Genomic DNA, 14,021 nt, shown 5'->3' with positions numbered 1-14,021 from the left:
AGTGGAGTAACAGAGTCTTGCAGCAGCCTGGAAGGAGCCCAGGTGGTTTTCCCTGAGGAGGTGTTTGAAAGCCTCCTGTGCTCCTGGAAGCCTCTCTGTGCAGTGCTGACACTTCCCAGCACGGTGTCCTGAGGATTCCTGTGATCCTGACAGGAGAAAACAGCCTGCTTGTAAAACAGCCTCTTAAAACAAAATGTTCCACAGAGAGCGAGCTGGCAGCACCATTGTGTGCTTTCTTTGAAATGTCTGCTGATCCAAACTTGTGATCTGCTGAGCTTTGGGCTGCTTTGGTGTATTTTTGTGGCTTCCCTTGGTGGGTTTTTTTAAGGTTCTCCCTGAAGCAGTGCAGGGGCTCAGTGAGCACTAAAGCCGGCCAGCAATGCAATTCTGGAGCTTTGTGCATATGGGATTTTTACTGCTGGAAAAGGACTATCTTAAAGGAATCTCTGTGTGAAAGTAAGCAAGTTTGGCAAATATATATCACTAAATTTGCCCACACTGTTGTAAACATTCTGTGTAAAGTGTAAGTTAGACAGGTTTAATGTTGTGACAAAGCAGAGCGAAATAATCTTAGAAAAGAAATGTAATGAATCCTTCTGTGTGCCAGGCTCCACTCTCTGTTCCCTCCCCAAAATATCCCCATGGCTGTTTTTAGGGTGCTGTGATAGGATGAACCTGGTGCCTTTTCTGCTGTGCTGAATTTTGGGCTGAGCACTCTGGGATTTCAGTGGGGAGGTACAAACCCAGCTGGGCTTGGGCACTTTGGGCCAGGATTGCTTCAGGAGGTGCACAGTCAAATTAAATGTGTTGTAACAGGGAGTAAATGCCCTGCTGGGGTTTGGGCAGTGCCCAGAGGCTCCCACAGAGCTCAACAAGTCTCTTTTCCCCTTTCCATGGACCTTGTGCAATGATTTCCACCAGCAGGGCAGAAATCTCTGGATCCTCAGGCAAGGGGGAAACATCAGGAGCCTTTTGGATAAGGAAAAACAGGAGGCTGCTGGCTGGGAAATCCTTTCTAGAGCAAAGCAGGCTGGAGTGGTGTTAACTCTGTGTCACTGGGTCCTTCACACAGGCTGGTGCAAATTCATCCTTTATTTTTAGGGAAAAGACATTTGCAGTTACCTTTTCCATCCAGTGAAAACTTGGGCTTTGAGTTTTTTCAACTGTTCCAAGAAAGAAGATGAAATGTTGACTTTAAGCACCTCAGTTAAATACTCCCAAGCTGTGAAAGTGCACATTTAATAGAGGAAAGTTCTGGTTTTAATGCAGTAGTTTACATTTATACGAAAGATAAACCCAGTCTGAAGTAACATTTCTCTGAGCCTTTTTTGGTAGAATTTGATCAGTGGTTTAAGTTCCAGGAACACTTCAAAGCAGTCACTTCTCCTTGGCCATTTGCAAAATCACCTTCTGAGACTGAGGCTCTGGAAATGCATTTATTCATAGAATATGTCTTGCATTAGTCCTCAGTTGGCCAACAAAATTATCTAAGGCATGTCTGAGGCAGCTACTAAAAAGAAACTTAAAAGACATTACTGTTCTAGTGAAGATGATGCAATCCACTGGAGCTATTATCAGTCTCCAAGTAAAATTAAATACATTCAAATGAACTTGTTCTGAAGGGATTTGATGAATACAGAGCTTTAAAGAAAAGTTGCTTTGAGTGGAGGCCCACCCTTGTTAATTTATTGTGCCTGAAAGCTGAGGTGAAGGGAGGGTGCCTGTCCCCACCCTGAGCCGAGCCCAGGTTTGCATGGAATGAGAAGGAAGTGACACATGATATTCCATCTTCTTTTCCTCATCTCACAGGCCAGCCCTACTACACTGGAATCTTTGCAGCAGGAAGCAAAATGCTAAATGAGTTGGCTTTTATTCAGCTAGAGCAGAGTGGGGTGAGTGTTCCCTTTAAATCAGAATTCCTAGCTGTTGCCTTGAGGTACCTCAGACAGCACTGCCTGCTGGGGCTGAAATAAAATGTTATTTTTATTTGTTGAAACACTTCATTATCTAAGGGAACAGCGGTGTTTTAAGATTTCAAAGTCTCTTTCATCCTAACTGAGCACAGCAAAGCTCTGCCTCCATCCAGGAATTCTGCAGGGCCTCTGAGGACAGGCTTGGACTGAAGAGTTAAATTAATGGAGCTGTGAGCAAATGCCCACACATTCCAAGGCTTCTGCTGATGCCTTGGCAAGGCTGGGCAGAGTTCCAGAACAAAGCAGGGATTTATGGACAGCATCTCCTCCATGGATCCACCTTGGGCAGCACCAGAGCCCAGCCAGGGCTGCACCCAAGATGAACCAAAAAGGCCCCAAAATGCACGGCCGGGCACGGGCTCTGTCCCTGGGATCAGCTCTGCTCCATTTGCACCTTGCAGTTCATTGTCCCATTGCAGCTTGAGCCCAGGCAGTCCCACCCTGCTTGTTTTTCTCTCTCCAGCCCACGGGGTTTGTGCTCCTGGGCTGAGATTTGGGTCATTTGTGCTTGGTGCTCAGCTGGAGCAGGAATTGTTTTGTGTCCCTGCTCTGTGCACAGAGCTCACCATCCCTGAATGTGAACCCAGACCAACACACTAAAGCAGCACAGAATATGAAAAATACAAAATCCAAACCTGAGGCATCACTGGGATGCCAGGGGGTAAGAAGGGCTCGTTCCTCACTCGGAGCTCTCCGGGCACATCAGCAGGTGGGGCTGGCAGCAGGTGCTGCTGCTCCACACCCCTGTCACAAATGGCACCGAGCACTCCCAACTCCCGCCTCCACAGCCCGCTGGGGAATGTCTCACGGCTCTCAGAAAACAATTAAGAGGCCATTAGCAGGAAATGCTTTTGCCAAGCCAGCACCTGACACAGCCACTGGATGCACCTTCACTTGTGAGTCTGAAATGCAGCTGCCTTGGTCAGGGGAGCATTCCCCCAATGGGCACTCTGGCCCTGCTCCAGCTTTTATTATTTTATTTTATTTTATTTATTTTATTTTTCTCTTTATTTTTCTCTTTATTTCATTTTTCTCTTTATTTTACTTTATTTTATTTTACTTTATTTTTTCATTTTCTTTTATTAATTTAATTTTTCATTTCATTTTTATTTATTTTTATTTTATTGTTAATATCAAATGTTCCAAAAAACCTCAGTGCCAGCTTTTTGCATGGTTTCCATATCTGTGCCTCTTGTAGCCATCCATGTTGCTTTTTTTATTACTAAGTAGTAGCTGGCTGAGCAGCCAGAGCTTTTATAGCAGTGAAATCGTTCTGTGTGGGAGGGTGTGGCCCTTGTGGAAGTTTGAAAGGCAGAGACAATATTATCTTCCTAAAAAATACGAGTAAATAATTTAAAGCAGATTTTAAAAGAATCCCTAAAGAGTCATAATAATTTATCAAGGGCGATCAGCAGAGGAAAGCAGAAAGGGTTGATGCTCTTTGCTTTACTCATATACACATTTCCCCACAGCCTTCCCTTCCTCATGCCACTCTGATTTTCAGGGAAAAAACATTGTATTTTTAGTTCCTAGCATGTTTTTTCCCCTCTTTCCTCTCTCTGCCTGTAGAAGAAACCGTGTTTTTCCTAGGATTTGCTCACCTGTACTTGAGCAGCCATGTTTTGGAAGTGAAATGGGATGAATTGCTGCAGGAAGAATGGGATGGGGATGTTTCTGGTTTCTGTTCCCCACGAAGCCTTTCACAGCCCTAGCAGGAGCTGCTCCTGGGATAACTGCTCCTTCCTGTCTGTCCTCTCATTTACCTGCTCATCCTGCTGGAAATGCAAATCCTGGCTCAGGGACTTGCTCTTCTCTGCTGCCTGTGTATTGGCCCCGATGTTTGCTTGGGGTTTAGGGGATTACTGGGTGCTGCCATAAAACAATGGGCATCCTCCGGAGCCGGGTGTGAAGGGTGGGATGGAATTTGCTGAATCCATTGCGTGTGCAGAGGAGCACACCCAGGTTCAGCTGAGAGCTCTCCTGCAGGGAAACAAACCTGGCAGGTTTGGGGAGGCTGCTTGGTGTGCCACCTGCGAGCTTTCCATAGCTCTGGGCACAGGGAGCTCCTGAGCTCAGATTAAAGTGTCTCAGTGCTCCTGGGTCCTACCCGAGGCTCCTTTAGGTTTGGGAACTGTTATGCATAACTGCATTGATGATTTGGAGTTTTGACATCTGTTTTTGTGGTGTTGGAGCTCCTGGAGTGTTTCCAGAGTCCTTGCACACTTGCACAGCAAGGAGCTGCCACTTGTATTTACAGAAAAGCATTGAGAGCAATGGGGACAATTTTGATAAGGATAAAACACTTAAAAAGCACCTGAAGATTTTGAGAACTTTGGTTTAATTACCAAATCCAGCTAAGCTTTATGTGCTAGAACAAGAAATTCATCTCACTTTGCTCTGTTGGAGAACTGTGTCCCCAGAGCCTCACTTTTTTCTATCTGGTGTGGCTTTTACCATTCTCTCATTTATGCTAAACAAAATATTTTCCCCTTCAAGCCCAAATATTGCAAATTGGGAGCAAGGAATGCAGAATGTGATGTATTCCAGTTACCCGAGGCTCTCAAGTTTTATCTTTGATTGTGCTGAGAGAAAGGAGATACCAACAGCTCTTCCCTGGCAGGGAGGAGGAGGAGGAGAAGTATTTTCAGCATTACAACCCCGTGGTGAAACAGCACATCCCCAGGCTGGGTTTCCTGCTGTGGGCAGGACGTGGTGCAGAGATGGGACCCCAAAGTGCCACTTGCTCACCTCACCAATTCCTGAGACAGCCCAGCCACACTCCCATGAGAGCTTCCCACCACTGTTCCCAAACAGAGAGGGATTTGTGGGGTCAGGAGCACGGGGCTGTGGGATGGAGGCTGCAGGAGGAGCAGGGGGCTCTGATGGAGGCTGCAGGAGGATCAGGGGCTCTGATGGAGGCTGCAGGATCAGGGGCTCTGATGGAGGCTGCAGGAGCAGCACAGGGCTCTGATGGAGGCTGCAGGAGGATCAGGGGCTCTGATGGAGGCTGCAGGAGGATCAGGGGCTCTGATGGAGGCTGCAGGAGGATCAGGGGCTCTGATGGAGGCTGCAGGATCAGGGGCTCTGATGGAGGCTGCAGGAGCAGCACAGGGCTCTGATGGAGGCTGCAGGAGGAGCAGGGGCTCTGATGGAGGCTGCAGGAGGATCAGGGGCTCTGATGGAGGCTGCAGGAGGAGCAGGGGGCTCTGATGGAGGCTGCAGTTATTCACAAGCCCTGTCCCAGTTTGCCATGGGTGCCCTGCTGTGCCCAGCGGTGCCGGTTCACACGGGGCTGTTTGCAGAGCTCAGGCAGGATGTGCGCCGCGCTGTCTCACTGCATTATCTGCTCCTGGTGTATTTTTAGGCTCTTGCTTCCATGACAAAATATTCAGTGACAGTATATTTGCCCACAAGCCTTTGAAGGGCTGTTTTTGCCTCGTGGAAGAGCTGCCATTGTTTGGGATTCAGCCAGCCTTTCAGCAGCAGTGCTGTGTGTTTTGCATGTCATCTCCATAATGTTTCTAGAAACAAACTTTGCGTTGCTTTCAGTAAAGCCGCGGCTGTGCCTCAGAAAGGTTGAGTTTGTGGCAGGCTGGCTGCTGCTCAGTCCCGGGTGCCAAACGAGTTGTGGGGAATGCTGTGAAAGCAGGGGAGGGTGTGTGTAATTCCAGCAAACAGAGCAGCCCGAGGAGGAGCTGCTCTCCTCCCTCCTGCCTCACCCCGCTCCCTGCCGGGGAAAGACCTGCCCGGAGATCCCGGAGAGTGCACAGTGATGGTGCAAGTGCAGGAGCTGAAATGTGAGAAAGTCGTGCTCTGAGGGCAGGATGGAGACTTCTGTGTGAAGTCCTGGGCCAGAGCTGTGGAACTTTCCACCAGCACTGAGAGCTAATTCCCCAAGCTCAGCATATTCAAAGCCTGAATTCAAAACTCATCTTTTCCATGAGTATTTTTTTTTTTTCTCACAAGCTCACAATGGATAAAAATAAAATCTTAAGAACTAATCCAGTTAAGCTTTTTCTTGCCGGCTGAGAAGAGAGGGAGACAGGAGGAACAATGAGCACTTTGTTTCTGTTTTGCAGTATCTGGTCAGTGGTCAGATACAACAGAGGTGAAGGGGTCACATAACCACAGATCATTTGGAGCTGGATGTGTTGCATCACAGGTCTGGGTGGGACATTTTGGAGGGGATAGAACCAACACGAAGCTGTGTGGGCATGGTGACTTAAAAGACTGAAGAAGACAAATCCTTTTTTTCAGGCTCATCTATAAATCAATTACCATTTGTTCCTTATTAATAATTTAGCTGCCAAGAACGTGCTTATTGCTTTAGAAGAGGGGGAAAAATACAGACTGTCCCTGTACTGAGGAGCTGGCAGGCTCAGAGATGCGAGGCAGCACTCCTGGGAATATCCAGCAAAAACTGTAACCACGGGCTGTATTAATTACTGCAGTAATTTTGCACTTTCTGCTCCCTGCAAACCTTTTTGTCTGCTTGCGTGGTGTTGATCCTGGTTGGTGCTCTCAGTTTAATGAGCCTTCCCAAGGAAACGAGAATGTGAAGGATCATCCTTCCATCTCCTCAGGGCTGGAAGGATTTTCTGCACACTGTAGTGCTGAGAGCTGCCAAAAGCAGGGAGAGGGGCCCAGGTGGGAGGGGAGGAGAAGCCAGAGGGAAGCATGTGGGGGATGTCCAGTCTGGACATGGAGTTTGGGACAAGCTGCTGGTGGGATGAGCTCTCAAGTGTGTTATAAAAGAGGGCTGGAGTGCCTTGAGGACAAGGGTTTGAACTTAATACCTCTGAGAAGATATGGGACAATGTGAGAGAGGAGGGTGATTGATGGGTCACAGTGATAATTTTAGCAGCTGTGTTTTCTGATGGGTTGGAGGAACAAGATATTTATCTGATGTGCCAGAGAGGAGGAAGAGGTTAGTTGGGATGACATAAGGACAGGCAAGTTGTTTTGATTGCTGTAAGGAAAAATAAGGGGTAGGTCTTCACTTGCTTCAGAGGTTTGGATTTTTTTTTTTTTTCCTTTAACTTTTGTATAAGGAAATGTACCAAACAGAAAATGGCTGGGAAGGCTGCTAGGGGTGGTCTGGAGCAGTGGGTGTGGATGGTGAGTAGTCTCTAGGGTAAGGTTTGGTGCCAGGATGGGGCTGAACCTGGGGGCTCTGGCTGCAGGTGCAGGCAGTGGCCTTGCCTGGGGCAGCTCAGAGAGACACAGCACAGGTGAGGTGCAGAATCAGAGAATAACAGAAAGGTTTGGGTGGGAAGGGACCTTAAATCCCACCCCATCCCACCCCTGCCACAGCAGGGACACCTTCCCCTATCCCAGGCTGCTCCAACCCCATCCAGCAGTGCCAGGGATCCAGGGGCAGCCCCAGCTGCTCTGGGCACCTGTGCCAGGGCCTGCCCACCCTCACAGGCAGGAATTCCTTCCTTATATTGAATTCAGATCTCCCCTGTGCCAGTTTAACCCGTTAAGGCACAGCACAGAGCTTGAGCTCAGGTGCTCAGGGGTGTTGGAATGCTGAGCAGGGAGCTGCCAGTGCTCTCCTCTGGGGGACAGCCCCTGGCACAGCCCTTGGCATGGATTGAGGGCTGGTTTGGGATCAGCTGGCACGCTGGGCACTGCAGTGTCCTTCCCCTGGCAGCAGCTAAGAGTGACTGCAGTGAGTTCATCTGGGAGAGGGATGTCTGCAGAGGTGGAGGTTTGGGAATGGGATAAGAGTTGGACTTGCTGGTGTTTCATGTCTCATTGAGAGGGGGAGTTGGATCCTGTCACAAACAGAGCAGACTCTTAGTAAATAGGCTGAGTGCTGAGGGGGAGGCTGGTTGGTCACTGCCTCTGTGTATTTTAGAGCAATCACATTTGTTTTTTTGAGGATGGAGTGGGTGTGCGGACCAAAGGCTTAGTCACGAGGGGAGGGGAAAGAAAACTGTCTTGACTTGTGAAGTCAAATATTTGTGACTTATCCCATTGTTTCCCTATCTTTGTGTAGTTTCTGTCCGTGCTCACATGCTGTGGGAGTGAGCAGTGCTGCTCCATCTGTGTTTGCCATTATTCCTCTTTGCATCATCCAGGAATTCCCAGAGCTTTCCTGCTCTTTTGCACCCTTGGTCTGTGCTGTGTCCTCCCTCTCCCGCCCTGGACAGCCTGGGCAGTGTTTGGGGAAGGTGCAGGGAGTGAGACATCTCCCACCAACAGAACCTGGAGGGTGCTTCAAACCCTCTGGGTGATTCAATGGAAAGCCCTCTGCCCTCTGAGTCACTGCTGCCCCAGGCACCCAGCAAGTGCATTTTGCTGCTCCAGAGGAGACAGAAAATGCCATAATTGAGCCTTACCCCTCTGTGCCTCATCGTGTTGGTTTGGAGGAGCTGGGTGGTGTTCCTGGGCCCCCTGTCTGCATTTCATCTGCACAGTGATTGTGGCTTGCTCAGAAGTTCCCAGAGCTTTGATTTGGAGGCCTCATGGTGGTCTCACGGTGCCATCTGGGATGTTGGTGTTGGCTGCCACACACACATGGACACATCTATTTGTGCACTTTTGGAATGCTGAAAACAATGAAGGGTTTGAAGGAGCTGGGAATCGTTTTGTCTTCTCTGGATTCCCATTCAGGGCACAGCAGAGGGTGTTGGGCTGCTGTAGGACAGGAGGGGTCTCTCCAAAGAACTTCCAGGCTTTATCCAGCATTATTGCCCAGGAGGGTGTGAGGGCTGTGCTGGGCATTCCCAAACATCATTCCCTGCCCCTCTGGGGAGTGCCAGGAGCCCCTGCACAGCCCAGCCCTGCCCACCTCTGTGTGCCTGGCACCTGCCAAGAGGGGCCAGAAAGGAAATGAGGAAAAAAACATGCCTTCCTTCTGGAACTCTGCTGGCTGTTTTCCATCATCTGCCTGCCTGTGTCACTGTCCCCCCAGAGCAGCTGCCAGGTGCTTGTCCCCCCTTTTCACCTTGGCCTTCCAGTGGTTGGCAGAGCTTGGCATGAAAATCAAAAGCAGCTTTAAAATGTGCTCTGGCTTTTTCAAGTACAAACTAATATTTACCTGTGAGTCTGCTTCTCTCCTCATTGCCTCTCCTTGGCAAGCTCCAGACCTGCTTTAAGCTCAATGTTTAAGCATTTATCCAGTGAGGTTCCCAGGCCATGAATATCAAATGTTCTTTGGGGTTTGGAGGGGGGAAGGGGGAGCTGACTGCAGGAAAGGTGCCTGAAATGGCTCTCTGTTCCTTAAATGTGAGTTTGATATTTTCAGCTGTTCGTAGTGGACACCTCATGGAAAACTTTTGAAAAACATCTCATTTGGGAACAGTGCTGCGTCCTGTGGTGGTTGAGAGGTGACCTGTTTTCATGCTGGGGTTTTTTTCTGGACTGTTCTTTAATCACTTCTTGCCTCAAGCTTTTATTACTGCTGACATTTACATGAAAATAAGGTTTTTGTTTATGTTGCTTTTAGCCACTTGCTTCTTCCTGCTGCATTTGGTGTCACCCCAGCTGGATTTCCAGGAGCAGGAAGGGCCCTGTGCACACACACTGGAGATCCTGTTTGGGTGATAAGAGTGACTGACTTAGCGTGATCCTGGTGCTGTGGAGAGCTCTTATTCACTGAGCTGCTCTCCCACACATCCTGCATTAGTCAGAGCTCAGCTTTGGAGTTAGACATCACTGCTCCAGGAGCACCAGGGAAGAGGGAAGGACAGAGGGAAATGCTGCATCCAGACAGCAGCACCGTGGAAAAATTACATTTTTGGCAAGCAGAGAATCGCTTGTGTCTCGCAGCATGGGGAAGATAAGATACTCTTCCCCCTCCTTTTCTCAAAGTTTTTCAGGTTTTTATAACATAATCTGTAATTTATGGAGGCAGAATTTGGCTTCCGTGAATGAGATAATTATCTTGGCTGAGGGAGTGACTTCTCTGCGTGAAAACAACCCTTGCCCCTGCTCTGGAAAGTCACAGGAAGAAAGGAACCTTTCAGGTAGGCCCCATACACGGCTTCCTTTTTGCTGCTGAGAGTCTGAGGTGTGGGAAAAATATATATTTCAGCTGAAGCTGCTTCCACCTCTCTGGTCCAAAGAACCCATTTTTCTTACTGTAAGGATAGATCAGAGTAATAATCCCAAAAGCAGCAGCAGCTCCTGCCTGCCCTCAGCCTCCTCTGAGGTGCTGTAAAAGCTGATTATGAGACAGAGGAGGTTCCAAAATGCTTCCTGCAAACACAGCCAACACTGATTTCACTGGCAATTATCAACAGAAGGGACTGTTCAATATTAACTCGTGTGAGTTTTTCATGAGCAGCTCCATCTGAAATCTGCAGCACTCCCCAAAGACATCCCATTCTTTTGGGCTGCTTTTGGGGCTGGAGTGCTCCTGCATGGCTGGTGACTCACAACAGAGCAACTCAGAGCTGTAAAATGAACAGAGCCTGCTTCCAGTACCCTTTTCACCTCAGCACACACCTTGGTTAACTCCTGGTGGAAACTCCAGGGTTTGTTTGGGCCGCTCTGTGTCATCGGGATTAGGGGGAAGCCTGTGGGAATTGCTCTGGGATGAAGCACATGGGAAGTGATTCACCCACAACTGATTCACTGGAGCTGGGAAAGCTCCTCTGGAATACAGAGCTGGGGAAATAATTCCTTGGGAAGAGGGGAGAGCCTGTAAGGAGCCCAGAAAGATTTTTGTGAGCAAGCTGGGTTTTATTGAAAGGAGACCAGACCCCTCACGTGGGGATGGATCCCAAAGGACATCCCTGGGGAGGAGCTGGAGGAAGTCTGTGGGAGCAGGTCCCCCTGTTTGTGGTGTGCTGTTAATTGCTACTGTTTGTGCAAATAATTACATATGTGAGGGGCTGCTAAGCCAGTTTGGAAAGCGATAGAGCACAGAGGCAGTGGGATTAAGGGAAGACTTGAAAGGCCTCTGTACTTCCAGCAGAGCATTGATCTCTGCCTTGAGTTGCTTTTGGAAATGGGAGATGGGCACTCTGGAAAATTTCACCCTGGATCTCATTATCCGTGCGGGGGAGGTCCAAACGCAGATGGGCAGACCTGCAAATAGCTGCTTTTCAAATTACAGGAAAAGCAGCAGCATTTTCACTGTATAATAAAGAAAATAACAGCAACAAGCCTCGAGTAGCCTCAAACTATTCCAAACAAGATAATTGGAGGCTGGAGCACAATGTATTTTTAGCTATATCTGCTATAAAGTAAACATATTCTTTGTCCAGGACCACCAGAAATGTTTCCATAAGAAATGTTGGCTTTGGCCCAGCTTGATAGAATGCACAAACATTTGTCTGAGGAGCCAGTTCTGACTCTGGTATTTATATGAAGGTTCTGTTGAAGGCACTGGGAATTGTATATATTGTGGAGGGGAGGCCAAGGTCTTAAAACTGTCATTTTCCACCCTCCCTCAGATAATCCCCTTTGCTTTTGTTAGCACACACATATTTGGGGCAGCAGTTCTTGGTGTGAGGCGTCTGTCCAAACACTGTGCAGCACAAGTTTCTTTTTCCTTTCTTTCCTGGGTTCTCTAGCTCTGGTTTATCTGGGTTATATCAACAGCTGATGCTGATTTGCAGACCTCTCTTGATTTCAGTGAAAATAGGAGTGTTTTTTCCTACAGTATCAAGAAGATGCACGTAGAAACTGGATATTAAATGTAAATCAGTGTAAGTACCATGGAGGCAGACAGAATAACTGAGCTTTACAGCAGCTTTTTTTGCCTTTTTCTCCTTTCTGATTGGCATGTGCTCCAGTAATTCAGTCTCCCTTGAAGAGCTTTTGTTGTGGATGCACTCTGGGTTGTGGAAGATGATCTGAATTTCCTTGGCATTTCCATCCATCCCTTTTCTCCTCCTGAAAGTGCCCTGCCCATGCAAGGCCACGGCCCCTTCAGGATGCCTGGAGTCTCCTGGGAGAGGGGAAGTTGCTGCTTTGCTTGGATGAAAGAGTGTTGGGTTTTGGATTTCAGCTCTGGAGTTAAATACAGGATTCTGGGAAGGAGTGACAGGCTCTGATAAATGACTTTTCAAAAAGGCACGTTCAGAAACCTCTCCTGGGTCCCCTCCCTGCACCCTTAAGGCTCAAGCACAAATAAATTTCAGTCAGTCTGACACAGATTTGGGCCAATAAACTTTGCTGAAATAAATAAAAGGACCAGGACTGCTTAGAAAAACTGGGTTTCACATTTAGAGGTACCAGGGATGCAATACTTTCAGAAACACAACCTCAAATCCCACTTATATTTTCAGTGGAGAAAAGGCAGAAATATTGGAATGTATATTAGGAAGTTTGGAAGTGGGTTTGTGATTAAGCCTTAATTAAGCATTAGGATATATTCTGTCCTTTCTGGGGTAGGAGGAGGTGTGCTTGGGTCTCTGGGGTATCTGATTTGTTTGCTGTGCTCCTGGCTATCAGGAAAAGGAGGAGCTGAAAGAAATAGAGGGGCATAAAATTACAAAATGGCTAAAAATAGAGGAGAGGGAGCTGGGTTTGGTAGCCACCAACCAATATCCTGTAGCTGGGGCAGAAACAGAAGGGGTGTAAATAACAGAGATCAGTGAAAAATACAGGAGAAAAAATAGTTGGTGATATAGGAGAAAATGAGATCTTTCCATAGCTTCAAAGAAATCTGAATTCAGCTGAGATTGGAAGGGGGACAAGGCTCTGTGGAGCAGCAACAATGGGCAGAGAGTTTATGGTAAACCAATAAAATGTACTTATGTCTGAATGTGAAATTAGACTCTGAAAAATACGGTCTCAAGGCACCTGCTAAAGAGCTTACTGGAATCTTAATAAATGACTCATGCTGTCATAATCTGATCCTGACATCAACTCCCAGGGCTGGAGTTCTGCAGCCCTGGAGGGGGAAGGGAGGCTGCAAGGACTGGGGTGGAAATGGGCAGGTAAAAACCATTTCCACAGGAGATATTGGTAATTTTTGCCATTATCAGCTCCTTTGCAGACCCAGAAAAACGAGACTCGGGCAGAGGAATTGTGCAGCACCAACAGGAAAGATGAATTTCTCTTTACCTGGTGCTGTGGGTTGTTTTGTAAGGGATGTGTGGTTTCCTTCCAAATCCAAAAGAGGATTTTAGTGGGAAGAAAGAACCAGATGAGAGATTTACCAGCACAGAATAGGGGTGATCACTGAGAGTACTGAGGGACAGATTCACTCTTCTCTCCTGGTCTTGGCTCTGCCTCAGAACTTTTCTTTTGCTTTGGGAAAATCCTTTAACTCCATTCATTTGGAGGTTATAAAAACTTTCCCTCTCCATAGGCATATGTTGAAAATTACATTTATTAATTATTTTAATCTTCTATAAATTTTCAACAGGAGTGTTAATTATTAGTTTCCTCTCTGGTAGCACATTGCAAACCTCAGCTTGACACAGGGAACTTCTTTTTCCAGACTTTGAAATACAGCACTGTTAGAAGAGCCCCAGAAATTGGAAAATTCAGCGATGCTGAGCAAATTGAGGGGAAAGAGATGGCAGAGGATCAGCTCTGGAGTTACAAATGTGCTGTGTGGGTCATTTTTTTATTCCCTCTTGTTGATTTGGCCGCTCTTGAGGGAAAGTTGAGATTTTCTCCAAGTGCTCAGTGAAGCCCTGTGGATATTGCAGAGCTCTGCACACAACACCAGATTCTGCTGCAGGAATAAATGCAGTTTCCCTACTGCAGGGCCAGTAAGGAACTGCTTACCATGTTCTGTGTTCAGGAGAAAATCACAGCCTGTGGCCACAGTTCTTGGTGCATTTTGGAGCAACTGGCAATTTATTAGTCATGGGTTTAAAAACCAGCTCCTGCTTGTGGTTTTTAAAGTGAATAATTTCACTTTTTCTCCTGATGGTTTTTCTTTCTTTCTTTCCTTTTTTGCACACAGTGATGTTGCTGGATACTTGAGTTTTCCAGGCATTTTGCTCTCTTGCAAGATTAATGACCGGGATATAAAACTGATAGGGAGGGGAAGGGATTGGATTTCTAATGGAGTAAGTCTGAATTTTTCCAACCTGGGCAAAACTCTTTGATTGCTTAGATCACTCTCCTTAA

General features: G+C 47.4%; 1 protein-coding gene across 1 annotated transcript in view; it reads left to right on the top strand.

Moving 5' to 3' along the window:
• Positions 1–14,021, top strand: part of SMAD3 (SMAD family member 3) — a 68,072-nt gene that overhangs the window by 31,556 nt on the left and 22,495 nt on the right. The gene's annotated exons all lie outside the window — the stretch shown is intronic.

Source organism: Ammospiza nelsoni, chromosome 14, assembly GCF_027579445.1.
Source record: "Ammospiza nelsoni isolate bAmmNel1 chromosome 14, bAmmNel1.pri, whole genome shotgun sequence".
Lineage (NCBI taxonomy): Eukaryota > Metazoa > Chordata > Aves > Passeriformes > Passerellidae > Ammospiza > Ammospiza nelsoni.
Note: the sequence above shows the minus strand (reverse complement) of the source record. Positions and strands in the feature narration are given on the sequence as shown.